The sequence below is a fragment of the Lissotriton helveticus genome, chromosome 7 (genome assembly GCF_964261635.1).
Source record: "Lissotriton helveticus chromosome 7, aLisHel1.1, whole genome shotgun sequence".
NCBI lineage: Eukaryota > Metazoa > Chordata > Amphibia > Caudata > Salamandridae > Lissotriton > Lissotriton helveticus.
This window is the reverse complement of record NC_136068.1, coordinates 1960545830-1960572711: the sequence shown is the minus strand read 5'-3', so window position 1 is coordinate 1960572711 and position 26882 is coordinate 1960545830.

Below are 26882 nucleotides of genomic sequence, written 5' to 3'. Positions count from 1 at the left end.
CGTTCTTGTGCCCCTGGCGTGAGGCAGATTTGCCAGTATCCGGCCGTGAGGTCGAAGGTGCTGAGGTACCTGGCGGCCCCCAGGCGATCGATCAGCTCATCCGCTCGGGGAATGGGATGGGCGTCAGTCCTGGTGACGGCATTCAGTCCCCGGTAGTCGACACAGAACCGCAGCTCCGGGGGCACTCCGGGGGCGGCGGCCTTAGGGACCAGGAAGACGGGACTGGCCCATGGACTGTCTGAAGGTTCGACTACCCCTAGAGCTAGCATCTTGGAAACTTCGGCGTGGATGCAGGCCCGGACTCGGTCGGGGACTCGGTAGGCTCGGTGCCGCACGGGCGGACTGTCCCCGGTGTTGACGTCGTGAACACACCACTGGGTGACTCCGGGGGTGAGGGAAAATAAGTTCGCAAATTGACCCAGCAGTTTCTGGCAGTCCTGGCGCTGTTTGGGTATCAGCGCGGGAGAGAGGGAGACTCCCTCGACGGAGCCATCTTTCTCGGAGGTGCTCAGGAGGTCTGGTAGAGGCTCGGAGTCGCCCTCTGCTCCGTCATCGGTAGCCAACAACAGGCTCAGTTCGGTGCGGACAAAGTGGGGCTTGAGCCGGTTGGCGTGTAGGACCCGGAGGGGGTTCCGGGGGGACTCCATGTCCACTAGGTAGGTGACGGGGCTCTTGCGCTCCACCACTTTGAAGGGCCCGTCCATTTGTCCTGGAGGGCGCCGGGGTCGACCGGGGACATGACCCAGACCTGCTGGCCCTGCTCGAATTCAATGGACGAGGCATTTTCATCATACCAGCGCTTCATCTCCTCTTGACTGGCCTTCAGGTTGGTTTCGGCCAGTTCCCGGAACTTCCGAGTCTGGTTGCGGAGAGTCAAGAGGTATCGGAAAACATCGGGCGGAGTATCGGAGGCGGCCAGCTCCCAGCCTTCCTTGACCAGGCTGAGGGGGCCTCGCACCGGGTGGCCATATAATAGTTCAAAGGGGCTGAACCCCAGGGACTTCTGGGGTACCTCCCCGTAGGCGAACAGGAGGCATGGCAGCAGAACGTCCCATTTGCGCCGGAGGGGCTCTTCTAGGCCCTTGATCATTCCTTTCAGGGTCCTATTAAATCGCTCCACTAGTCCATTCCCTTGAGGGTGATACGGTGTGGTGAACTTATATGCGACCCCGCACTGTTGCCACAGGGACCGCATATATTTCGATATAAAGTTTGTGCCCCGATCACTGACGACCACTCGGGGGAAGCCGACTCGGGAGAAGAACCCCATTAGCGCCCGGCCCACTACGGGGGCGGTGATAGTCCGGAGGGGGATAGCTACTGGGTAGCGGGTGGCATGGTCCACCAGGACGAGGATGAAGCGGTGCCCCAGGGAGGTTGAAGGATCCAGGGGCCCCACGATGTCGATCCCTACTCGCTCGAAGGGAGTGGTCACCACGGGAAACGGTTGGAGTGGGGCCTTGATTTTCCCCCCACTCTTTCCGCTGGCTTGGCAGGTCGGACAGGTTCGGCAGTGGTTGTACACATCGCGGCGCATCTTCGGCCAATAAAAGTGGGTCACCAGACGGCTGTAGGTTTTGTCCTGCCCCAGGTGTCCGGCGAGGGGCACATCATGTGCCAGGTTTAAGAGAAAGTCTCTGAAGTGGAGGGGGACGACTAGCACTCGGCCGACCCCCAGCTCGGCGATCTTCTGTTCACTGTACAGGAGGTCCTGGTCCCAATAGACCCAGTGGGACCCCGAGGAGTCTCCTGTGGCTTGCGTGGCGGCTTGTTGTCGGAGTCCCTCAAGGGACGGACATGTCTTTTGTTCCCGACGGAACTGCTCGCGGGTGGGGCCCCCTTCTTGGCGCCACTGGGCTAGTTCGGGAAGGGGCCCGAGCTCGGGAAGTTCTTCATGGCTGGGGCCCTGCGGCCCCAGGTCGGGTTCGGCCGTGGCAGTGGCGGGTGGCGGAGGTGCCGGCCATTCAGGTTCTTCGGGCAGATTGTCTTCGGTTGGGATGGCGTTCCGGGTGGACATGGATCGGGTCATTACGCAAACCCATTCAGGAAGGCCTAGCATCCCCAGATGCTCTCTTCGCTCGATCTGTGCCCAGGGGGAACTTTCCAGGTCGTTCCCTAGGAGGCAGTCCACCGGGGCATCGTCTCGGACGGTGACTTTCAGCAGGCCGGACACTCCTCCCCACTCGAAGGGGATGCGGGCCATCTGGCACAGGCTCTCGGAATTGTCCACGGACCAGACAGGGCACAGAACGTGGGGCAAGATTTGTTCTGGGGTCACCAGATGGCAGCGGACGGCGGTTATGCTGGCCCCCGTGTCACGGAGAGCCTCGGCCCGGCGTCCGTTAATGGTGACCCACTGGCGGTACTTCTGGGTGTTGACCGGAATCTGGTCTCGGGGGATCATGTCTTTGTCGCCCAGGGAGGCGAGGCACATGGCCGCGGACTCCCATTCTTCTGGTTCCATAGGGACCTCTTCTTCTTCATCCTTTTCTGCGCTTAGGGCAGCTGCAGTGATTTGTCGACCGGGGGGCCCGGTGGTGCCGGGCCGCTGGTTCATGGGGCAGAGAGGATCATTGGCATAGTGACCCAGCCTTTGGCATCGGTGGCACGTAACGTTGGGGCGTGGCCCCGGTCGGGCTGGAGGGGCCCCCCTCGGGCTGGAGGCTGGTGTGGAGGAGGCGGGCGAAGACCCCGGCGGAAGGTCTCGGCCTCGGCTGATGCCAGACCCGCCGCCTCGCGGCCGGTGGTTCCCCGGGGACCCTCGTCCGTATTCTCCTGTGGTGTTCCGGTGCACGCGGTTGCTCGCCCACCGATCTGCTTCGACCGCTAGCTTTCGCGGCTCGGTCAACTTGCTGTCGAGGAGGTGCTGTCGTAGTTCAATGAAGCAGTTGTTGGAGAGGTGCTCCCATAACATCAGGCCGACCAACTGCTGGTAGGTAGTGACCTGACTGCCTTTGACCCACCCCTCGAAGGCTCTGCTAAAAAAGTTCACATACTCTACCCTAGTGGTACCGGGGATTTTTTTACAGTCTCGGAACCTCTGCCGGTACATTTCGGGGGTGAGTCCGTAGCGCGTGAGTAGGGCCGTTTTCATGTGTTCATAGGAGGTCATTTCGGTGTCAGGGAGTTCCAGCAGGGCGTCTCTCCCTTCGTTGACGAACTTTCCCCACAGGCCGGCGCCCCAATCCTTCAGGGGCACCCGATGGGCGGTCATGGCCACCTCGTAGGCTTTGAACCATTGTTGGATATCATCGTTCTTGTAGTATTCTTTGACTACATCTTTCGGTAGGTGAACTTTGGCGTCCACGGGAAGGGCCGCTGTCTTGGCCCCGGCCGCGCTATCTTCGTTGATCTTGGCCTTGATTTCTAGTTCTCTCAGGCCTCGTTCGTGTTCATAGGCTAGTCGTTTTTCTTCGAGGTCACGTTGTCTCCGTTTCTCTTCTAGATCCCCCTCCAGCCGTAGTTGCTCGAGGGCTATCTTTTTCTCCGCTAGCTAGAGTTCTCCGTCTAGCCGGAGTCGTGCAAGTTCCACTTCGTGTAGCCGGTTGCGCTCTCGTTCTCGAGCGTCTTCATAGATGAGGTCCGCGTTTAGTGTTGCGGTTCTTTCCCCCGTCGGGGGTGCGCTGATTTCCTGTTGCCCGTTCGGGCCATTCTCCTCTTGGGGTGGTCTGTCTCGGGTTTCCACCCAGGCTTGTAGGGCCGATTTGAAGTCCTCTTTTGTGCTCAGGCCAGTGGTAGCGATACCCATGTCTTTACAGAATTGTTTTATTTCTTTGTGGCTGTATTCTTCTATCTTCTCTTTCTGGAATTCGGCAGGTAGGTTGGTTCCTTGGGTCGTCATGGTCTCTGTGTGTTTTTCCTTCGTAGCGGGTAGATCACTCTCTGTACGATTTCGCGTTGGCTCAGATCGCAGCACCTGCCACCAATGTTAGAAAGGCGAACCCGGGGGAGGCAGAAGGTGTCTGACTGACCACCCCTAGGTCTACCCCTCCTTCAGAGAAGGGACCGAGCGATGTCGAGAGGCCTCCGACGGGAGGGCCCTCTCCTAGAATCGTACAGCAGAGTAACCACACCACTCCAAATATACACCACACGTAGATAGAGTTTTCAATCTTTATCGGGCAATAAGTATCGTTTCAATATATACAGCAGATCCAGAGATCTGGAAAGTCTCGTAGCAAGGGGCCAGGTAGCGGGACAGTCTTATAGATGGTCGGTTGCAATGGGACCCTACGCACAGCTCTCAATCCTCGAGCTGGGGGGTTCCGGAAGGTTGGGCCGCGGCAGCGCCAGCAGGCTCCAAGATGGTTCAGTGAGTGTGGACCGCGGCAGCGCCAGCAGGCTTCAGGATTGTTCGGCGAGTGTGGACCGCGGCAGCGCCAGCAGGCTCCAAGATGATTCAGCGAGCGTGGACCGCGGCAGCGCCAGCAGGTTCCGAGATGGATCAGCGACTGTGGACCGTGGCAGCGCCAGCAGGTTCCAAGATGGTTCAGCGAGTGTGGACCGCGGCAGCGCCAGCAGGCTCCAAGGAGGTCACAGCAAAGATGGACCGCGGCAGCGCCAGCAGGCTCCAAGATGGTTACAGCTAAGATGGACCGCGGCAGCGCCAGCAGGCTCCAAGATGGTTACAGCGAAGATGGACCGCGGCAGCGCCAGCAGGCTCCAGGTAGAACAGCAAGGTGAGTTTGTCTCAGGGTCAGCCGCGACAGCGTCAGCAGGGCTTCTCGACTCCGGGATACAACTGCCGTCCTACTCCGCGCTGGCCCAGATATAGGTCTGGAGTCCTTTGATGTCCGGACCCTCTCGCCTGGGGATCAGAGGGGCCGGGATGATGGTGTCCAGACACCCAGCAGGGGGTGGAGCCGGAGCCCAGGGAGTCCGGAGGGTGATCGAAACCAGGCATCCGGGGACGGTTGGAGAGCCATCGAAACTCCCCTCTCCTTGTCTCTGGTTGAGTGGCCACTCTACCACCCGGAGGGCTCTTGGTGCCTCGATGGCGGGCTCGCTGGGGCCGTGGCCGCGGCTGGTCCGGGACCACGTGTCTGTGACGTGATGGGCCCAAGATGGTGTCGGGCCTGGAATGAGGGTCCGAGGTGGGCACCGGACCGGTAATGCTGGGGCGGCCCGAGGGTGTTGTGTCAGTGGTTGTGGGCCGCCGGGTGGCGGATCTGGTGGTTTGGAGGGCATGCAGAGGTGTGCCCGAGGCCGACCCGGGCTGGATGGAGGGCCGATGTCGTCAGGGGCCCGCCAGGCGGGAGGGGTAGGACCACGCCACGAGGCCGGGTCCAACATTCCCTTAAGAAACCAGCCAGGCCCTGAGACTGGGTTTCGGGTACCTTGGGACAGAACCCACACTCACTCCTCCTCCTCGGACACAAGACGTGAGCCCCGACACCCCTCCCACTACTCTGGGACCTAGCTGGGCTACACTGAACCTCTTCCATCACACAGGACTGGAAGATACCTGAGCTACTCTTGTTAGAATCACTCCCCAATACCTCTTCAGACCCTCTGGAATCCACCAAATGGTCTGCCTCCAATGTGAGTTCCCTGGGGTCAGAGAATTCCAGCAGGTGTTGGCATAGCTCTGGAAAACAGAGACTTACAATATGCTCTCCTACAATTGGATCACACAGCCCCCTACAGGGGTTAACCAAACTATCCTTCACCTCACCATCCAGTGCCTCGCACACGTACTCCACACCACTCTCCTGAGATTGGCAAGACAGCATCTGACTGTCTCTGTCACACAACCCACACCCTTCTGGGCGGTCTTCACACTTACATACAAGGACTTCAACTTTGGGGGAACCCCTCTCCCTGCACCTCTCATCTAGAGTCAGTAGAGTATCCCTCCCACTATTAGGAACATGAACCCCTGCACCAGTTACCCTATTCCCCTCAGGGATACTGCGCACTACTGGAGCTACCTCATGTCCTTGAACCTCCTGGTGTATGTTAACCCGCTCCAAGTCAGGTGCCTATCCCTGGTTGTGTGAACAACTCCCTCAGCACTAGAAAATTCAATTTGGCTGACAAAAGCCGAGCTGGACTCCACCTCCAACTCAGCAAAGCTCAATCTCTGAGCTACACACATTTCTTGTTGCTGAGCTGAGACACTCATGGCCTCTAGCCCCTCGAGCTCTAAATCAAGCTCCCTCATTATCAACTCATGCTCCATTTGCATTCACTTTTCCTCTAGGGCCAATTTCCTATACTCTACCTCCAGTTTTACACTCAACTGGAGCTTGGGCATCTCCATTTCATGCATCCTGTTTTCTCTCCTGTCTGCCAACTCCTCTGGAGACAGTACTCTGGCAGAAATACTGCTACCCACCGGGGAAGTTGCACCCCTCCCTTCTGGACCCAGTGGTCCTTCAAGCTGCTGATCTGCATCCTCATCCTCATTCCCAGGGAATTACTTGCCTCGACCCAGGCCCTCAGCGCCTTTTGGAACTGCTCCTTTCTGGAGAGTCTAGTCATGGAAATTTTAAACTTTTTGCTGAAGCTCCTGAGCTGGTTGTTGGTGTAGCTTTCTAGGTTCTCTTCCTCCCAAACACAGTCAACAAATGCAATGGATGCTGCCTTCTCCATGATGACTGAATCAGGCATGACTTTTCAAAAAAGTGAAGATCCCTGGCAAAAACAAGTATCAGAAGTACGTAGTTGCGTTATGGTCTGCACTCACTACGTAGAGTTCACCAATCACTGTACATTTTTTTTGCAGAGTTTTATATAGCGCGAACTAGACCCGAACCGAATCAGGTATCAGAACGCTTTACATATGATTCCAGTTACGTTACATTTTTACGTTTCCAGTTACTTTCATTTTAGGCACGGGGAGATTAAGTGATTTGCCCAGAATCACAGGAGGTTTTGGCGTCATTACCGAGAATCGAACCCAGATCCCCAGGTCTGAGGTCGAGCGCCCTAGCCGTTAGGCCAACCCCTCTCCCCACATGAGTCACAAATGCAAATACAGAATCCCTTCCGCGGCGCTGACCACAAATGTTAGAATTGGGGGTCTCTAGTTGGCACAGGTAGGTACTTGTGACAAATAGGGACCCTCTCCTCTAGTCAGGATAAGGGGATTACGGGGTATATTATCAAGGGGTTTTATCTCCGCTTTTTTGGCTTTAAAAGCCAAGAAAGCGGAGATAAAATGATCTCCCTATTACCAAGCTGTCGCTAACACCAGTTAGCGACAGCTAATAGGAGATAGCGACCATCATGGGCCCCACTTTGCATGTCAGTGATATTTATCACTAATGATATGCAAAGTGGGCGTGCCAAGATGTTAGCGACTGGAAACAGTCGCTAACATCGCTATCTCCTATTACCAACTTTTGGAGATATTTGCGCTAAGGGCGAATATCTCCAAAAGCTAACACCTGCCCCAGAGCAGTTCTTAGCCATGTTATCCAATGGGAGGTGGATAACATGGCTAAGAGCATTTGCTCGATAATGCATGAATATCGCTGACTTTTCAGCGATATTCATGCATTGCGGGCGTTTTTTATCGCATTTGCGATAAACCTTGCTAATAGCAAGGTTTATCTGCGATAAAAATCGCCGATGTGCGGCGATAATTTTTGTCTCTAAACAAGTTAGAGACAAAAATTATCGCTAGTTGTTGATAATATACCCCTACACTCCTAAAATAACCCCTGCTCACCCCCTTGGTAGCTTGGCATGAGCAGCAAGCCTTCATCTCAGAGGCGTTGTAAGTTAAGCATTTGTGACCACACACAGTAACCCAGTGACAACACTACAAATGGACACCACACAAGATTGTATATCAAAAATAAATATTCTTTTATATAGAGTTACACCAAGACCAATAAACAACAAAAATAATCCACAATCCTATTAGAATTCAAGAGTTCTGGTTAAAAGACTTAAATCAAAGTTCTGTGCGCGTCGGTAGCCCTGTCCGGCTACAGAGTAATAACACAGAGTCTAACAAATCCAGCGGACCGCGTCAGTCCAGGCCCACTCAAATGTCGACAGACTCAGTCACAGTAACTTTTACTTGATGCGGCCGGCATGGGTGTGCGAGCCGGTTCCGGTGTTCGTCGCAGTGCAGAAAAGAATGCGTTGCAGGATGCGTTGTCCCTCGATGCGGTGCAGGCAGCGACCCGTTGACAAAGTCGGATCCAAGGCATGCGTTGCAGGGCGAGACGGTGCTTTTTGCGGTGCTTCCAGCTTGCGGTGCGGCGACAGAGCTGGAATTCCGGAGCTGACGTCGATCAGTCCGGATAACGGTGCGAGTCAGGCGGTGTGTCGCAAAGCGTGCGAGGTGGTGCCCAACTCCGGTGCGTTCACAGAACTCGAAGTCAGCAGCAGTGACCGCATCGGTCCGAACAGTACGAGCCGGTGTAGCGCAGCGTTGCACGTCACGGTGCCCACCAGTTGCGGTGCAGGCAACGGCTCGGTGACACCATCAGGACAGAGCCTGTGAGCTCAGAGCTTGCATTGTTCGAGGCGGATGTTGTTCGATGCGATGCCTACAGGACACTGGGCCGGTCGTGAGAGTCGGTCACAGTTCTCTGCCTCTGTAGCCACTGAAACAGCGTTTCCAGCAGCAATCCACACAGGCTGGTGAAGTCTACTGGTCCTGAGACTTCGGTCAGGGGGCACGCTCTCTTCCAAGCCCTTGGAGATATTTTACAAGTTGAAAATGAAGTACACCAAGTTCTTTCTCCTCTCTTTAGCAGTCAGGGAACCAGTGCAGCCCAATCCCCCAAGCAGCACTTCCGCTGGGTAATAGTCTCTCCTCAGTTTCTTCAGGTTCCTCTCCTCAGCAAAGGTTTCTTCTTGTAGTCCAAAAGTGATCTAATTTCTTGGGATCAGGTTGCCAATATTTATACCCCAAAATCCTTTGTTCTCTGAGGGGAGAGGGGCCTGTGCTCAGTTCAAACCAGTTCTGAAGCACTCTGTTTACCAGACTTCTCCTTTCCTTTCACAGTGCAGGGCAGGAACATCAGGCGCCCCACAGAAGGTGGAGCCAGCGTTGTGGAAGGCAAGTACAGCCCTGGAGCACTTTGTTGACAGTCCTCCTTCTCTTCGTTCAGTGTGCAGGGCAGAGACATCAGACGCACCACATGGGGTGGAGCCAACACTGTGGGGGACGGGCACAGTCCTATTCAGGTCCCAGGTGCAACTCCTCCCTCCTATCTAGATGCAGATCTCTCTATTCAACACTGGGCTGACTCATCCTGTCTCCTGGAATCCCCCAGCCCTGTCACTCAAACTCCAGCCAAAGGAATACACAAACTCGCATAGGCAGGCTTGAAAGGTTAGGCAACTAAATACCTACTTTCTAAAAGTGGTATTTGCAAACACAGAATGTAAAAACCAACTTCACTAAAAGATTTATTTTATCATTCTGAGTCCAGGCATACTAAACTCGAATTTCTACCATGTTCTCTGAGTCAGTCAGTTATGATTATAAATTGTAACAGCCCATTCTGGCCTATGGAGAACAGGTAGCCTTGCAATAGTGAAAAACGAAAATGGCTGTAGTTCACTATTAGGACATGCCAAACACATCAGGGCTTGTCCTACCTTATACTTACAATGCACCCTGTCCTTGGGTCTAACATAGGGGTGTCTGATATGAAGAAAAGGAAAGGTTTAGGGACTGGCAAGTCAGTGCACTTGCCCAGGCAGCATTACAGTACCAGACTGCATGCAGGCTCTGCAATGGCAGACCTAAGACACATTTTACGAGGTCGCTTCTGTGGGTGGCACAACCAGTGCTGCAAGCCCACTAGCAGTTTTTGGATTTACACGCTCTGGGCACACTCAGTGCACTGTACTAGAGTCTGACAAGTAAACCAAATAGTCAATCATGGAATCACAAATTAATACATCAATTTACAGTAGTGAGAGCATATGCACTTTAGCACTGATCAGCAGTGGTAAAGTGCCAAGAGTCATAAAATAGCCAACAACAGGTAGAAAAAATATAGGAGGAAGGCAAAAAGTTCAGGGATGCCCCTGCAAAAGGGGCCAAGTCCAACAGTGAGTAAAACCAGATTACCCCCCTTCCCTCTAGCAACAGAGATATTATATATCAGAGAGTGAACAATTGGTGCTCTGAGACAGAAGTAATCTGCGGTTATCTGTTTAAGCTGTGTTTTTTAGGGATTGTACAACATTTTTTGGCTTGGAGAGTGAATAAAGTTTTGGACAAACAGTATTGCTAGAGGACAAAGTTTGTTAAGCCCTTAGCTGCAGAACTCCAAAGTGTGGATTGAGCCTGTCTGTCTCCTAGGAGATTCAGAATTGAGGAGCATCTTCTAATTCCCTGGCCAGCAAACATTGCCTGAGGTCGCAGGAACTGTAATAGTCTGCTATTAGGTGCTAGATGTGTAGACTGATTGGTGGTGGCATCGGGTGTTTCTATTGGGTTAGGGTTAGGATTAGTGTTTTCATTGGTTGGGTATTTGAGGGTACTGATTGGTTCCTACATCAGTGATTCTATTGATTTACGGCATAGCTCTAGTGATCTGATTGGTGCATAGGTTTAGGGTTTTAGATTGGTACTGGGGCTGGGCTTTCTATTTGACGTAGGGTTTAGGGTTACCTGTATGATTGGCTGCTGGGACTGGGGCTGGGACTATGGCTGGGGTTAAGCTTTCTATTGGACATAGGGTTTAGCGTTTCCTGTATGATTGGCTGCTGGGACTAGCGTTGGGACCAGGGCTGGGGTTAGGCTTTCAATTAGAATTAGGGCTCAGGTTTTCGTGTCTGATTGGCTGCTGGGACTAGGCCAACCTTGAGGGCTCAAACTAGGGCTGGGGTTAGGCTTTCTATAGGATTTAGGATTTAAAGTTTTGTGCCAGATTGGCTGCTGGGACTAGACCTATGATTGGCTGGTGTCCTATTGGTTGTAGGGCTTAGGGCTAGAATTGTGATTGCTTAGGGTTAGGGCTACGGTTTTCATTGGCTAATTACTAGGGCTATTTAAGCTGAGGGCTCAGGGTGTCTCAGCCCGGGCACCGAGGCTAAGGGCTGAGAGGACAAGGGCAGTTGCCTGTTCGAGACAGGTCAGGACTAGGGTCAGAAAAGATGCCCAAATCTACATATATGTGCACCCCACTTCATCACCCACATCCATAACCAGAGTAACAAACAGCACATCTACTACAAACTAACCCTATGAAAAATTCAATGTCCCAGCACCCACTACTAAACCACACAAACCATACCTATACACCCTTCTATCCCAGCTACCGCACATTTTTGCACTGTTCTTGTTTTTAACAAGGAAGGGGCTTATGCCCAATAAAGTAATTTTTGTTAAAGCTCCCTATCCTGTTTTAACCATCACATTCATCTTTATATTTTTTGCACTGCACTTTCCCATCAGATCATCATCATTTGGTCTAATCTAGTAATTGCAGGTCATTACCCCATGCCAACGATGGGGGTATGCCGTATGTCTCAATGATCAAGAGACAGAATACCCTGGCAGGATTACCAAATGAAAACATTGATCCATACAAGTTATTGATGGGAATCCATAATGGGTTTTGATTAGCAATTACAGGTGGCCCTTTTATTGGCGATCTGGTCTGTTGTTCAGAACTGTTAGCCACTTCTTTATCTTAATGTACTTTTTAGACATGAAGGTTTTTTGAAAGATATTCAGATCAGGTTTCTGATTTAGACCTCTAAGTTTGTTTGTTGTTCACATTAAAATTACAACCCCAGTTTCTGTCATTCCAGAACTTAATCTAAGCTCAGTTCTTAAAAAAGCTAATTCTTCATTGGAGCGTATCAATCATCTTCATATTTCCTTGTATGGTCGGAATAACGTTTTAAAAATTATCATACTTCCGACATTTTTATATATGTTCCGCACAATTCCTCTTGAATTTCCCTCTAGCTGCTTTAAGGAATTAGAGAGGATGGCAGCTAGATTTTTGTGGGGCTATAAACGCCAGCGTAGATCATATAAGAAGATGACTCTTCCAAAGGCAAGAGGCGGGTGGGGCGTCCCACATTTCATGTACTACTACTTTGCCTCAGTATTACAGTTTATTACCCCTATGATAATAGGCGCAAATGCGCAAATTTTAGTGAGTCATGCACCATCAATATATGAATTTGCATTGGGGGTGGAGTCCCGTGGCTGCCTCATAAAAAATGTAGAGCCCAGCTACTACAAAAAAACTAAGTCCAAGATTTTGAAAGCGGCGTTTGGGGTATGGAAGTAAATTATGCGCCACTTAGGGATTCAAAAAATTCTGTTAGATACACCTTTGTCATCATCTAGTATTCTCCCCCCAATTTTTAGAGATCATATAATGATTAGATGGCGCAACTCACAGTGTGGGTGATCTATGGCAGAATGATCATTTTATATCCTTTTCAGACTTGTCAGATAAATATAATCTTACAAGCAATGATTATTTTAAGTATCTGCAGGTACACAGTTTCTTTAATACTTTACGTCCCCAGGAACATGTTGGCCTGCAGAGGATTCCTCTTATTGATAGTATGTATAGTAAAAAAAGATAGGGTTCTTCTATAACTTACTAATCTCATCATGTTCAGATGACATAGCGGTTCACCAAGGGAGATGGGTGGAAAAGCTGGGTACTGATAATATTTTATTAGAGGAATCTATCGCGTTGGCCAACACTATTTTGTTAACTGGCAGATCATGCACGCAGCATTATATGGCTTTATTCGATCTATATTATACGCCTTCGAAAATCTCTAAATGGGGGACGACAGTGGGCACTTCATGTAGCAGATGCGGACTGTTTGCTGCTGATACAGTACAGATGTTTTTTTTCATGTCCTCATCTAAGCTCATTTGTGTCTGCAATTCAAACTTTTTTAGCAATGTTGCTTGGTTCTTCAGTCACTCTGACAGAGGAATTAGCTCTGATTGGGCTGTCCTCTGCGTCATTTCCATCAGGGAACAGAAATGTAATCTCCATATCTATGGCAATTATGCGGGCTTGCATTACACAGGATTGGATTAGTTCAGAACCTCCTTCCTTTCTTACCTGGAGGGCTCGTTTGCTTGCTATGTATAATATAGAACTGGCTATCTATAGAACAAAGGGTCTGAAAAAAAGAGCCTTAGGCATGAAGATTTGGGCGCCTGTCCAGCATTGGATTCTAGGGGAATTGGACTGATTCTGCTTGTATGTGGTTGTTGTCTTCTGTTTATTCTTAAAAAAAAAATCTGTTTTTTTGGTCCTATTTTTCTCTTTTTCTTTTTTCTCTCTTTTTGGGTGAATTTCAAACCAATATAATCATGTGATGATTTCTGTTTTTTAAGCATACTTGTATTTAATGGTCTCTCGTCTTTTGTTCTCCCTGTTTTTCTTTTTTGGATTTGCTGATGTATCTATGTCATCTGCCCTGCTTGGTATAAATCGGGGGAAAAAAATCCAATAAAAAAAAACAAAAACAAAAAGGAAAGGAGGTGTGTTGTGTTTACCAGTTAGCTCCTTCCACTCTCTCTCTCTCTCTCTCTCTCTCTCTCTCCCTCTCCCCTCCCTACCCCTCCTTCACGTGATGTCACCAGCTGGAAGTTCCACACTGACAGTTTAGCAGCCTCCCAACTGGCACTTATCAGTCCTCTCGCGTTTCCACACTCTTCACTCCTGTATGTGTGTTGTCCATAGAATTGAAATAAATAAGCATATTACCTTACTCAAAGTTCTGGACGTCTTCTTAATAGTGTGTGACATTTCTCGTGGCACTGTGTACCCTTCTGGGCTGTTTAAACTTAGCTCCGAGTGGCGTCGTTCGGCCTGCTCAGAGCTGGCCGTCTGACCGGTACTTCCTGTAATCAGAGCCCCGAGAGGATTCTGTCGCCGGCCAAATGACTGCATAAGAGCTGTCCCTGCCACATGGCTGGTCACGCGGAGTAGGATTGATAATACAGAGCAGGGTGGCCAGGCCTGCTGACGTCAGTGGTCGAAGTGGGGAAAAAAAGTAGGGGAACTGTGGGTGGAGAATCAGGGGGCGGGAATAACCGAAGATTGGATCAGTGGGCGGAGTCAGGGGTGTGGCTAGAAATAGCAAAACAGACCATTTTTAGTACGTTTAGCACTTTACTGACCAGTTACAGCTTATAATGTTATTTAATTCAAACAATGGATAAACATATTTATTTGAGGTTTAATTCACGAAAAAGCAAATACTCATAGGGAATATAGGTTTATGTAAAGTGAGTAAAATATAAGCAGGAACAACATGTTACCTTAATGCTTTTACTCTCATTGTTCAGAAATCCATGATTATTTTTTGTCTCAAACATTGAGGCCATGAATACAGGGCTCCTCCTGTACACGTGTGTTGAGCAAGGCTCAGAAGAGAAAGGGACACTTCAGGAGAATCTAGACTCACGGAAACCCACAAAGGCTCCTTCATATTCATGTCAGCCAGCCAGCTGCTCAATCATAATATAGCAAAAAGAGCAACTGGCGGGCAGAATGCAGAACAATGTCATACATTCACCCCAATACATAGATCTGGGCCTAAATCCATCGTTTTTTTGCTCACCATGCCATTCCATTTACGACCCAGCCATATGCAAATCAGTCTTGATCCTGCGCCCAAATGTGAACAGTCCAGCCCGAACTGCCAGGCCATGTGTATTCAAGTGTCCCTTCATTTGGGAAGTGAACACAAAGCAGTACCCACTGAACTATGCACATAACATATTGCTCTTTGATATGCATGGTACATGTTCTTTCCAGCAGGCATATTACCCCTCTGCGCTACCTTAGGTGAGTAAAACAGCCACTAGACAAAACATGCTCCCATCTCACTCCAGCAGGTACATTGATCACCAAAGGTATCTTGCCACTTGTATTGTTGACCGAAACCTGCTGAATATACAAAGAACTTTGCAGTGTTTTTAAAACTCCTGCACGTGTACAAAACCGCCCCCCCAAACTAAACTGGCCCCCTACCCTTCCAGTCGCCCTGGGAAACGCCTGATGCCTGGAATGGCCAGTCCGGCATAGTTACCTTTTTCAATGCAGTACTGCAGACATGTATGCTTATTAGATATAAACTTCATGGATCACTGTGTTCCCAGCTTAGGGTGCACAGGTACCCGGTTCCGTGTAGTCAGTTTGTTAAAATAAACACGTTTGTGTGCCTCCCTGCACCACAGCACCCTCACACAGAGGATTTAACACTCCTTGTTCTGGGATCCACTGCTAATCAAGGGCCGATATTGCATTGTCAACAGTCTGCTCTGCTCTGCTCTGTTGTGTCACCAGTTAATTCACAGTTGTCTGACGGCCCTTTCAGTGTTGCCTTGCAGGCCCCTGGATAGAAGGGAAGGGGGAGGAGGTCGTGGGCACTGCAGAGTAGGGTGGCCAACTGGCATGGGCGCAAATTTAGGATGGTGAGTGTAAAAGTTCAGGACGAGGGGTTAAAATTCACAACAAAAATTTAGAACAGGAGGTTAAAATTCAGGACAAAAATTCAGGGCAACTGGTATCCTTAGCAGACACATCAGTGGATGTCATGCAATAGTATATAAGTAAATAGGCAAGGAACATAAGTACAAGTCACTTCTCCTGCCCTGTTACTTTCTCCTGCCCGGTCACTTCTCCTACCTCATCACCGCTCCTTCCCTGTCATTTCCCATGCCCCGTCACTGCTCCTTCCCGTTCACTGCTCCTGCCCCGTTCACTGCTCCTGCTCATTCACTGCTCCTGCCTGTTCAGTGTTCCTGCCCGTTCACTACTCCTGCCCGTTATCTGCTCCTACCCATTCACCGCTCCTGCTCATGCCTAATCACTTCTCCTGCCCGTCACTTCTCCTGCCCCGTCACTTTTCCTGCCCCGTCACTGCTCCTGCCCTTACACTGCTTCTGCCCAGTCAGTACTCCTGCTCATGCACGATTAATGCTCCTGCCTTGTCAATTCCCCTGCCCCCTCCCTTCTCCTGCCCCGTCACTTCTCCTGGCCCATCAATTCTCCTGCCCTGTTCACTTCTCCTGCCCTGTTCACCGCTCCTGCCCTGTTCACCGCTCCTGCCCTGTTCACTGCTCCTGCTCGTTCACTGCTCCTGCCTGTTCAGTGTTCCTGCCCGTTCACTACTCCTGCCCGTTATCTGCTCCTACCCATTCACTGCTCCTGCTCATGCCTAATCACTTCTCCTGCCCGTCACTTCTCCTGCCCCGTCACTTTTCCTGCCCCATCACTGCTCCTGCCCTTACACTGCTTCTGCCCAGTCAGTACTCCTGCTCATGCACGATTAATGCTCCTGCCTTGTCAATTCCCCTGCCCCCTCCCTTCTCCTGCCCCGTCACTTCTCCTGGCCCATCAATTCTCCTGCCCTGTTCACTTCTCCTGCCCTGTTCACCGCTCCTGCCCTGTTCACCGCTCCTGCCCTGTTCACTGCTCCTGCCCTGTTCACCGTTCCTGCCCTGTTCATCGCTCCTGTCTGGTCACCGCTCCTGCCCGGTCACCGCTCCTGTCCGGTCACTGCTCCTGCTCATGCCTAATCACTGCTTCTGCTCCGTCACCACTCCTGCCCATCACTTATCCTGCCCGTCACCTCTCCTGCCCGGTCACCTCTCCTGCCCGGTCGTCCCTCCTGCCTTGTCGCCTCTCCTGCCCTGTCGCCTCTCCTATCCCGTCACTGCTCCTGTCCTGTCACTGCTCCTGTCCTGTCACTGCTCCTGTCCTGTCACTGCTCCTGACCCGTTCACTGCTCCTGTCCGTTCACCGCTCCTGCCCGGTTACTGCTCCTGCTCATGCCTAATCACCGCTCCTGCCCCATCATTTCTCCTGCTTCGTCATTTCTCCTGCCCCTTCACCTCTCCTGTCCGTCACGTCACCTCTCCATCACGTCACCTGCCCGTCACTTCTCCTGCCCTGTCGCTTTTCCTGCCCTGTCCCCTCTCCTGCCCTGTCGCCTCTCCTACCACCTCTACTGCCCTATCGCCTCTCCTGTCCCATCACTACTCCTGACCCGTCACTGCTCCTACCCCGTCACTGCTCCTGCCCCGTTCACCGCTCCTGCCCTGTTCACCGCTCCTGCCCCGTTCACCACTCCTGCCCCGTTCACCACTCCTGCCCCGTTCACCGCTCCTGCCCCATTCACCGCTCCTGCCCCGTTCACCACTCCTGCCCCGTCACCTCTCCTGCCCTGTAACCTCTCCTGCCCCGTCACCTCTCCTGCCCCGTCACCTCTACTGCCCCGTCACTTTTCCTTCCCCGTCATTACTCCTGCCCCGTCATAACTCCTGCCCGGTCACCACTCCCGCCCGTCACCACTCCTTCCTGGGCACCACTCCTGCCCACTCACCTCTCCTTTCCTGTTGCCTCTCCTGCCCCGTCACTGCTTCTTCCCCGTCACTGCTCCTGCACCGTCACTGCTCCTGCACCGTCACTGCTCCTGCCCCGTCACTTTTCCTGCCACGTCACTTTTCGTGCCCCGTCACCGTTCGTGCCCCGTCACCGCTCCTGCTTGTTCACCGCTCCTGCCCGATCACTTCTCCTGTCACCGTCACTTCTCCTGCCCCGTCACTTCTCCTGCCCTGTTCACTTCTCCTGCCCTGTTCACTTTTCCTGCTCTGTTCACCGCTCCTGCCCTGTTCACCGCTCCTGCCCTGTTCACTGCTCCTGCCCTGTTCACTGCTCCTGCCCTGTTCACTGCTCCTGCCCTGTTCACCGCTCCTGCCGGGTCACCGCTCCTGCCCGGTCTCTGCTCCTGCTCATGACTAATCACTGCTTCTGCCCCGTCACCACTCCTGCCCGTCACTTCTCCTGCCCGGTCACCTCTCCTGCCCGGTCGCCTCTCCTGCCCGGTCGCCTCTCCTGCCTTGTCGTCTCTCCTGCCCTGTCGCCACTCCTATCCCGTCACTTCTCCTGTCCTGTCACTGCTCCTGCCCGGTCCCTGCTCCTGCCCGGTCCCTGCTCCTGCCCCCGTCACTGCTCCTGCCCCATCACTTTTCCTGCCCCGTCACTTTTCCTGCCCCGTCACCACTCCTGCCCTTCACTGCTCCTGGCCGTTCACTGCTCCTGCCCGATCACCACTCCTGCCCGATCACTTCTCCAGTCCCATCACTTCTCCTGTCCCATCACTTCTCCTGCCCCGTTCACTGCTCCTATCCGTTCACTGCCCCTATCTGTTCACTGCTCCTGCCCGGTTACCGCTCCTGCTCATGACTAATCACCGCTCCTGCCCCGTCACTGCTCCTGACCCGTCACCTCTCCTGCCCGTCACCTCTCCTGCCCGTCACCTCTCCTGCCCCGTCACCTCTCCTGCCCCATCACTTCTCCTGCCCGTCACTTCTCCTATGCTGTCACTTCTTCAGCCCTGTCACTTCTCCTCCACGTTACTACTTCTGCCCGGTCACCTCTCCTTTCCTTTCAGCTCTTCTACCCATCACTGCTCCTGCCCAATTCACTCTGTGTACAACATTGACAAATTACACAAGGGGCAAATTCCCCACAGTACTCTGTTTGGGGAAACCTCCGCTGTAATCACTAACTCCGATCTCACTGGCACATGATATGCTAACGGCAGCGGGCGGGCGCATCGACATTCCAAAGGGGTTAATCGGCCTCACTCGGAGTGACAATGGGCCGCCCTCAGTCTGTGCGAGCTCAGGGGGGGCGGGGGCTGCTGCAGCCTCTGGAGCTCAAGAGAGAAGTGCGAGCCGCCCCTGGAAGCTGAAAGCAAAAGTGATCCTTTTTAATTAGGACTATTCTTGCCGTCCCGGGACGGTTTTTTGAAAGAAAGAAGTAGGGGAACGGACTGAAATCATTTTTAAAAGTAGGGGCACGCCGTGCCCTTCCGATCCCACCCACTTCTACCACTGCTTTTGGTGATAAATTTGACAATATAGCTGGCAGTTTTTCAGGTACAATATGGTACTTTAGTTACGCATTTACTGACCAGTTCAAACAGGAAATGACTGTTTTGTTTCCTGATTTAACTTTTTATAAAACAAAATGCGATATGATTTGTAGAGTTCATATGTTAATGACTCATCATTTAACTAATTACTGACTGAATACATTAATGCAATGTGTCGGTCAGTGGGTGTCGGGCACCGCACCGACACCCACTGACCACGCGCGCAACCTGGGATTCATCCTTGACTCCTCTCCCACGATGACCAAGCAAGTCAACGCCGTCTCATCCTCCTGCTTCAGCACCCTGCGCACGCTCTGCAAGATCTTCCGGTGGATTCCTACCGGAACTAGAAGGACGGTCACCCAGGCCCTCGTCACCAGCCGACTGGACTACGGAAACGCCCTCTACGCCGGAACCACAGTCAATAAAAGGATCATGTTCAGGCTCCTCACCCACGCACACAAAGCGCTCCACGACATAGGTCCCGAATACTTCAACAACTGCCTCACGTTCTACACTCCAACACGCAAACTCCGCTCTGCCAGCTTCGCCCTCGCCACCGTCCCACGGATCCGCAGAACCACTGCCGGAGGAAGATCATTCTCCTTCCTGGCGGCCAAGACGTGGAACTCCCTCCCCGCCCACCTACGACAGACCCAGGACCATCTCACCTTCAGGAAATTCCTCAAGACCTGGTTATTCGAGCAATGGCGGCACCCCCCCTCCCTCAGCGCCTTGAGACCCCTATGGGTGAGTGCACGCTCTACAAATGTATTGATCGATTGATTGATTTATGTATTAGGGGTTTAGTAAAGCTCGGTGTTACATTTCTGTGAGTTCAAAGCGCTGACAGGAACAGGAAGTCCAACTTGATAGGTGGAATCGCTGTGATAGAAGCTATTAAGAGTGGTTTAGCATATTTCAGCAAATAACTGTTCAGCATTCTCCCAGGTTATAGTAGCTTCTCGTTGCAGATCGATGGCATGAATTTTGTTTGAGGTGAGCCGGTAGCCCAGCTGTCTTTGGCGGCACCTTCACCAGCCAATGTTGACAATGGGAAAGAGCCCAGATCTCGAAGGTTTTTTGGTGAATAAATGTTTCTTACTCCTGTTTTTCCGGGAGTAAGGCACAGCTATCCATGGATATAAGTTTTGTGAATCTGCCCGACTGTCATACAGATTTATTGCAAACAATATACGTACAGCGGGTTTTAGATCTGTTGCTCTCAACCATTGGCTTTCATCAACAGCCCTCTTTCAGGCAATTGCCCTAAAGGGACCGCATCACCAAACCGGCTTGAGAACTGCCTGCCAAATAATGACTATTTTTGTGATTGGTGGGCCATTTCTTTGTCGTCCCCATGGGGACATTAAAGGAAGTTCCAGCAGGAAAGTGCTCGAAAGTTCATGCCGTGCTGGAACTTCTGTGCATGCACACAGGTGGAAACTGTCCCCCTGTGGATATCCACAAGGCGTGAGGTACAAAAAAGCCCCCATTTTTTCAAGTCTGCAACGGTTTTCATAGAGGAAAGACATACATGAAATAAGTGGCAGAAATGAAAGTTGTAATATGCTTGGCGGGTCTGCGGAGGTCCCACCAACCATTATTGAGGTTCATCTCCAGACAGTGGTGAGCGAGGTGAACTTTAAGATGCTTGTGTACTTGTCTATAAACAGAACACTGCGAACATTTTCGTAAAGAGAAGTTGCTCCCTGAGAGGAAAAAGGCAAATCACTCTTACATTTGACAGGCTTTGTATTCATGCATTTTTTGAAGCCACGTAATCAAAAAAGAGACCAAAATTAAACTTGGAGTTCCTAAAAGTGAAAGAATTACAATGTGTGTGTTGTTGAAGCATCTAAGGAACAAGAAAGGGCGGTGGATGCGGCGCTCGGAAACGCAGCAGAGGGGGCGAAATAACTAACAGCCTTATTCATCAACGGACCGTTTTCGAGCCCCTAATAGCGATTCATAGCGAATCGCTATTAAGGACTCGCAAAACGGTATTCATGTAGGAATTGCTAAATAAATAGCGATTCCTACACATTCCTTATTTGCGAGTAGCAAATTGCTAATCGCTAATAAGGAATAACTCCCCATTCATTCCTATGGGCCAAAAGGCCCATAGGAATGAATGGGGAGTATTCCTTATTTGCGATTAGCAATTAGCTACTCGCAAATAAGATAGCGATTTAAAGGGTGCCAGGGGTGTCCAAAGAACACCCTGTAGCACCCCTTAAATGCAAATTGAAACAGATGCAACTTAGAAAAATGCTTTTAAAAGCATTTTTTTAAGTTTTTGCTATTTACCCAGAGGTCTGACCTCTCGGTAAATAGCGGCCCAAAATTGCATTTTCGCAGATTCCTTAAATATAATTCCTCGCAATTTAGCGAATTAGCAATTACCGATTTTTGCATTTGGGATGATGAATCCCAAATGCAAAAATTGCGCTCGCAAAGGGCCAGATTCTCAGAATCTGGCCCTTTGCGAGCGCAATTCGGCTTGATGAATCAGGCTGTAAATCCCGGAGCTGAGAGCAGCCTCGGAAGCGGCGTTTGCCATCACTGAGCTCTGGGGGCGATGGCGGGGCATCTGAACGATAAGAGGGGGCACTTCATTGAACATCTTTAGATCACGTGGGCGCTGCGGGGGGTCTGGAACGATAAGAGGGACCGCGGGGGTCCCTTCATTGAACATGTTTAGATCACGTGGGCGATGGGGGGGCATCTGAACGATAAGAGGGGGGCGCGGGGGTCCCTTCATTGAACATGTTTAGATGGCGCGGGCGATGGCGGGGCATCTGAAAGATAAGAGGGGGCACGGGGGTCCCTTCATTGAACATGTTTAGATCACGTGGGCGCTGCGGGGGGTCTGGAACGATAAGAGGGGGGCGCGGGGGTCCCTTCATTGAACATCTTTAGATCACGTGGGCGCTGCGGGGGTCTGGAACGATAAGAGGGGGGCGCGGGGGTCCCTTCATTGAACATCTTTAGATCACGTGGGCGCTGCGGGGGGTCTGGAACGATAAGAGGGACCGCGGGGGTCCCTTCATTGAACATGTTTAGATCACGTGGGCGATGGGGGGGCATCTGAACGATAAGAGGGGGGCGCGGGGGTCCCGTCATTGAACATGTTTAGATGGCGCGGGCGATGGGGGGGCATCTGAACGATAAGAGGGGGCGCGGGGGTCCCTTCATTGAACATGTTTAGATCACGTGGGCGATGGGGGGGCATCTGAACAATAAGAGGGGGCACGGGGGTCCCTTCATCGAACATCTTTAGATCACGTGGGCGGTGCGGGGGGTCTGGAACAATAAGAGGGGGGCGCGGGGGTCCCTTCATTGAACATGTTTAGATGGCGCGGGCGCTGCGGGGGGTCAGAGAGAGAAGGGAAAGGAAGCGAGGGCCGAGGTCACCTGCCGACCGGGGAAGACGCGACGAGTGTGTGTAGATTTAGGGCTCAGCACCGGGGGCGTCTCAGGTAAAGGGAGCGGCGAACACACTTACTCGATATGAAATGAAAAGTGCCCGTTGAAGTGAGGGTGTAGCTCCTAGAGGCAGAGCGCCATCCAAGGTGGGAGAGGCCGGGCCTCAAGGCGGCTGTGTGCAGAGCCAGAAGAACTTTGAAACGTGAGCTCCAGGGGGCAGGCGCTCTCAAGGATTATTAATAACCCAGGGGGTGATGCCGGAGACGGCTCCCTTCATTCCAAGAGGGGCAGCGCCATCACTCCCTCATAGTTGCATAAAATAAACCTCTTATGTGAAAGTGAAAGAGGGGGAAGAACGTGTGTCTACGACGGAGGCCGGGAGCGTGCGGGCACCGGGCACAGGCGACGGGCAGCACTGGGAGGCCGGGAGCGTGTCGGCACCGGCGAGGGGCAGCACTGGGAGGCCGGGAGCGTGCGGGCACCGGGCACAGGCGACGGGCAGCACTGGGAGGCCGGGAGCGTGCGGGCACCGGGCACCGGCGACGGGCAGCACTGGGAGGCCGGGAGCGTGTCGGCACCGGCGAGGGGCAGCACTGGGAGGCCGGGAGCGTGCGGGCACCGGGCACCGGCGAGGGGCAGCACTGGGAGGCCGGGAGTGTGCGGGCACCGGCGAGGGGCAGCACTGGGAGGCCGGGAGCGTGCGGGCACCGGGCACCGGCGAGGGGCAGCACTGGGAGGCCGGGAGTGTGCGGGCACCGGGCACCGGCGAGGGGCAGCACTGGGAGGCCGGGAGCGTGCGGGCACCGGGCACCGGCGAGGGGCAGCACTGGGAGGCCGGGAGCGTGCGGGCACCGGGCACCGGCGAGGGGCAGCACTGGGAGGCCGGCAGGGCACTCACAGCGACGGGCTCACTCAGCTCCAGTTATCATAGTGTTTTAATATCATTTATTAACGGGCTGTTTCCGCTTCTTTTTCCTGATCCCGTTTTGACTTGAATTTGGAAAACGCACGGCTTCTGGAGACGACAGCGTAATTTTTAAGAGGCATGGGGCCGCCCGTTTGTGTCCCACTTTTAAAATTTAAATGGATTTATTGAGAAAAGGGTCGGCTTTAGCGTACGATGTTTGTCGTTGAGCAAACTCTCTATTTATTTACAACTTCGACTGAAATAAATCAGCCTGCACCGTAGTTTTCTGTTCGCCGTGTTGCTTTTGCCGTCTAGTTCAAGGCCAGGGTAGCTAAATATATTTATTAGGGTTTCTTTTGTTGGCACGCTCACACTTTCTGCACTCTCCCCTTGACATTCAAGAGTGTGGGGAGGTTAGCCAGGCTATTGTGCCTGCTGCGAAGCACAGGTTGTTGCAGGCGCTACACAGATGAGCATTTTATTCAGGTAGCTCAGTGGGTTGCGGCCTATGTTGCATAAACAAACCCTACTGTGACACAAGTTACAATCCTTTTAATATAGCCTGTTGGTATGAACTGTGTTGGAACCGGCCTTGTGGTGTGGTCCTACCCCTCCCGCATGGCGGGCCCCGGACGACATCGGCCCTCCATCCAGCCCAGGGCGGCCTCGGGCACACGTCTGCACGACCTACCAACCACCAGATCCACCACCCGGCGGCCCACAACCACTGGCACGGCACCCTCGGGCCGCCCCAGCATTACCGGTCCGGTGCCCACCCCGGACCCGCATTCCAGGCCCGACGCCATCTTAGGCCCATCACGTCACAGACACGTGGTCCCGGCCCAGCCGCAGCCACGGCCCCAGCGAGCCCGCCATCGAGGCACCAAGAACCCCCGGGTGGTAAAGTGGCCACTCAACCAGAGACAAGGAGGAGGGAGTTTCGATGGCCCTCCAACCGTCCCCGGATGCCTGGTTTCGATTGGCCTCCGGCCTCCCTGGGCGCTGGCTCCACCCCCCTGCTGGGTGTCTGGACACCATCATCCCGGCCCCTCTGACCCCCAGGCGAGAGGGTTCGGACATCAAAGGACTCCAGACCTATATCTGGGTCAGCCCCGGAGTAGGAAGGGAGTTGTATCCCGGAGTCGAGGTTGACCCTGAGACGAACTCACCTTGCTGTCTTCCCTGGAGCCTGCTGGCGCTGCCGCGGTCCATCGGTGCTGTAACCATCTTGGAGCCTGCTGGCGCTGCCACGGTCCATCTGTGCTGCAACCATCTTGGAGCCTGCTGGCGCTGTCGTGGTCCATCTGTGCTGTAACCATCTTGGAGCCTGCTGGCGCTGCCGCGGTCCATCGGTGCTGTAACCATCTTGGAGCCTGCTGGCGCTGCCGCGGTCCATCTGTGCTGTAACCATCTTGTAGCCTGCTGACGCTGCCGCAGTCCATCTGTGCTGTAACCATCTTGGAGCCTGCTGGCGCTGCCGCGGTCGATCGGTGATGTAACCATCTTGGAGCCTGCTGGCGCTGCCGCGGTCCATCTGTGCTGTAACCATCTTGGAGCCTGCTGGCGCTGCCGCGGTCCATCTGTGCTGTAACCATCTTGGAGCCTGCTGGTGCTGCCGCGGCCCATCTTTGCTGTAACCACCTGGGAGCCTGCTGGCGCTGCCGCGGCCCAACCTTCAGAGACCCCCCAGCTCCAGGATTGAGAGCTGTGCGTAGGGTCCCCTTGCAACCGACCATCTATAAGACTGTCCCGCTACCTTGCCCCTTTGCCACGAGACTTTCTAGATCTCCGGATCTGCTGTATATAATTGAAACGATACGAATTACCAGATAAAAGCCTGAGAACGCTATCCATGTGTGGTGTACTTTTGTAGTGGTGTGATTACTCTGCTGTACGATTCTAGGAGAGGGCCCTTCCGTCGGAGGCCTCTCGACATCGCTCGGTCCCTTCTCTGAAGGAGGGGTAGACCTAGGGGTGGTCAGTCAGACACCTTCTGCCGCCCCCGGGTTTGCCTTTCTAACATTGGTGGCAGGCGCTGGCATCCGAGCCCACGCAAAATCGTACAGAGAGGGATCTACCCGCTATGTCAGAAAAACGCACGGAGACCATGACGACTCAAGGAACCAACCTACCCACCGAATTCCAGAAAGAGAAGATAGAAGAATACAGCCACAAGGAACTAAAACAATTTTGTAAAGACATGGGTATCGCTACCACTGGCCTGAGCACAAAAGAGGACTTCAAATCGGCCCTACAAGCCTGGGTAGAAACCCGAGACAGACCCCCCCAAGAGGAGAATAGCCCGAACGGGCAACCGGAAACCAGCGCACCCCCGACGGGGGAAAGAACCGCAACACTAAATGCGGACCTCATCCATGAAGACGCCCGAGAACGAGAGCGCAACCGGTTACACGAGTTGGAGCTGGCACGGCTCCGGCTAGACGGAGAACTCCAGCTAGCGGAGAAAAAGATAGCCCTCGAGCAACTACGGCTAGAGGGGGATCTAGAAGAGAAACGGAGACAACGTGACCTCGAAGAAAAACGACTATCATATGAACACGAACGAGGCCTGAGAGAACTAGAAATTAAAGCCAAGATCAACGAAGAGAGCGCGGGCGGGGCTAAGACCTCGACCCCTCCCGTGGACACCAAGGTTCACCTACCAAAAGAAGTAGTCAAAGAATACTACAAGAACGACGACATCCAGCAATGGTTTAAAGCCTACGAGGTGGCCATGACCGCCCATCGGGTGCCCCTGAAGGATTGGGGCGCCGGCCTGTGGGGAAAGTTCATCAACGAAGGTAGGGACGCCCTTCTGGAACTCCCTGATACCGAGATGACCTCCTATGAACACATGAAAACGGCCCTACTCACGCGCTACGGACTCACCCCCGAAATGTACCGGCAGAGGTTCCGAGACTGTAAAAAAATCCCCGGTACCACGTGGGTGGAATATGTGAACTTTTTTAGCAGGGCCTTCGAGGGGTGGATCAAAGGCAGTCAGGTCACCACCTACCAGCAGTTGGTCGACCTTATGTTAGGGGAGCACCTCTCCAACAACTGCTTCAATGAACTACGGCAGCACCTCCTCGACAGCAAGTTGACCGAGCCACGAAAGCTAGCGGTCGAAGCAGATCGGTGGGCGAGCAACCGCGTCCACCGGAACCCCACCGGAGAATACGGACGAGGGTCCCCGGGGAACCACCGGCCGCGAGGCGGCGGGTCTGGTATCAGCCGGGCCAAAACCTTCCGCCGGGGTCTCCACCCGCCGCCGCTACACCGGCCTCCAGCCAGAGGGGGGCCCCTCCAGCCCGACCGGGGCCACGCCCCCACGTGACGTGCCACAGATGCCAGCGGCCGGGTCATTATGCCAATGATCCTCTCTGCCCCATGTACGAGCGGCCCGGCACCACCGGGCCCCCCGGTCGACAGATCACCGCAGCGGCTTTGAGCACAGAACAGGACGAAGAAGAAGAAGTCCCTATGGAACCAGAAGAATGGGAGTCCGCGGCCATGTGCCTCGCCTCCCTGGGCGACAAAGACATGATCCCCCGAGACCAGATTCCGATCAACACCCAGAAATACCGCCAGTGGGTCACCATCAACGTACACCGGGCCGAGGCTCTCCGGGACACGGGGGCCAGCATAACAGCCGTCCGCTGCCATCTGGTGACCCCAGAGC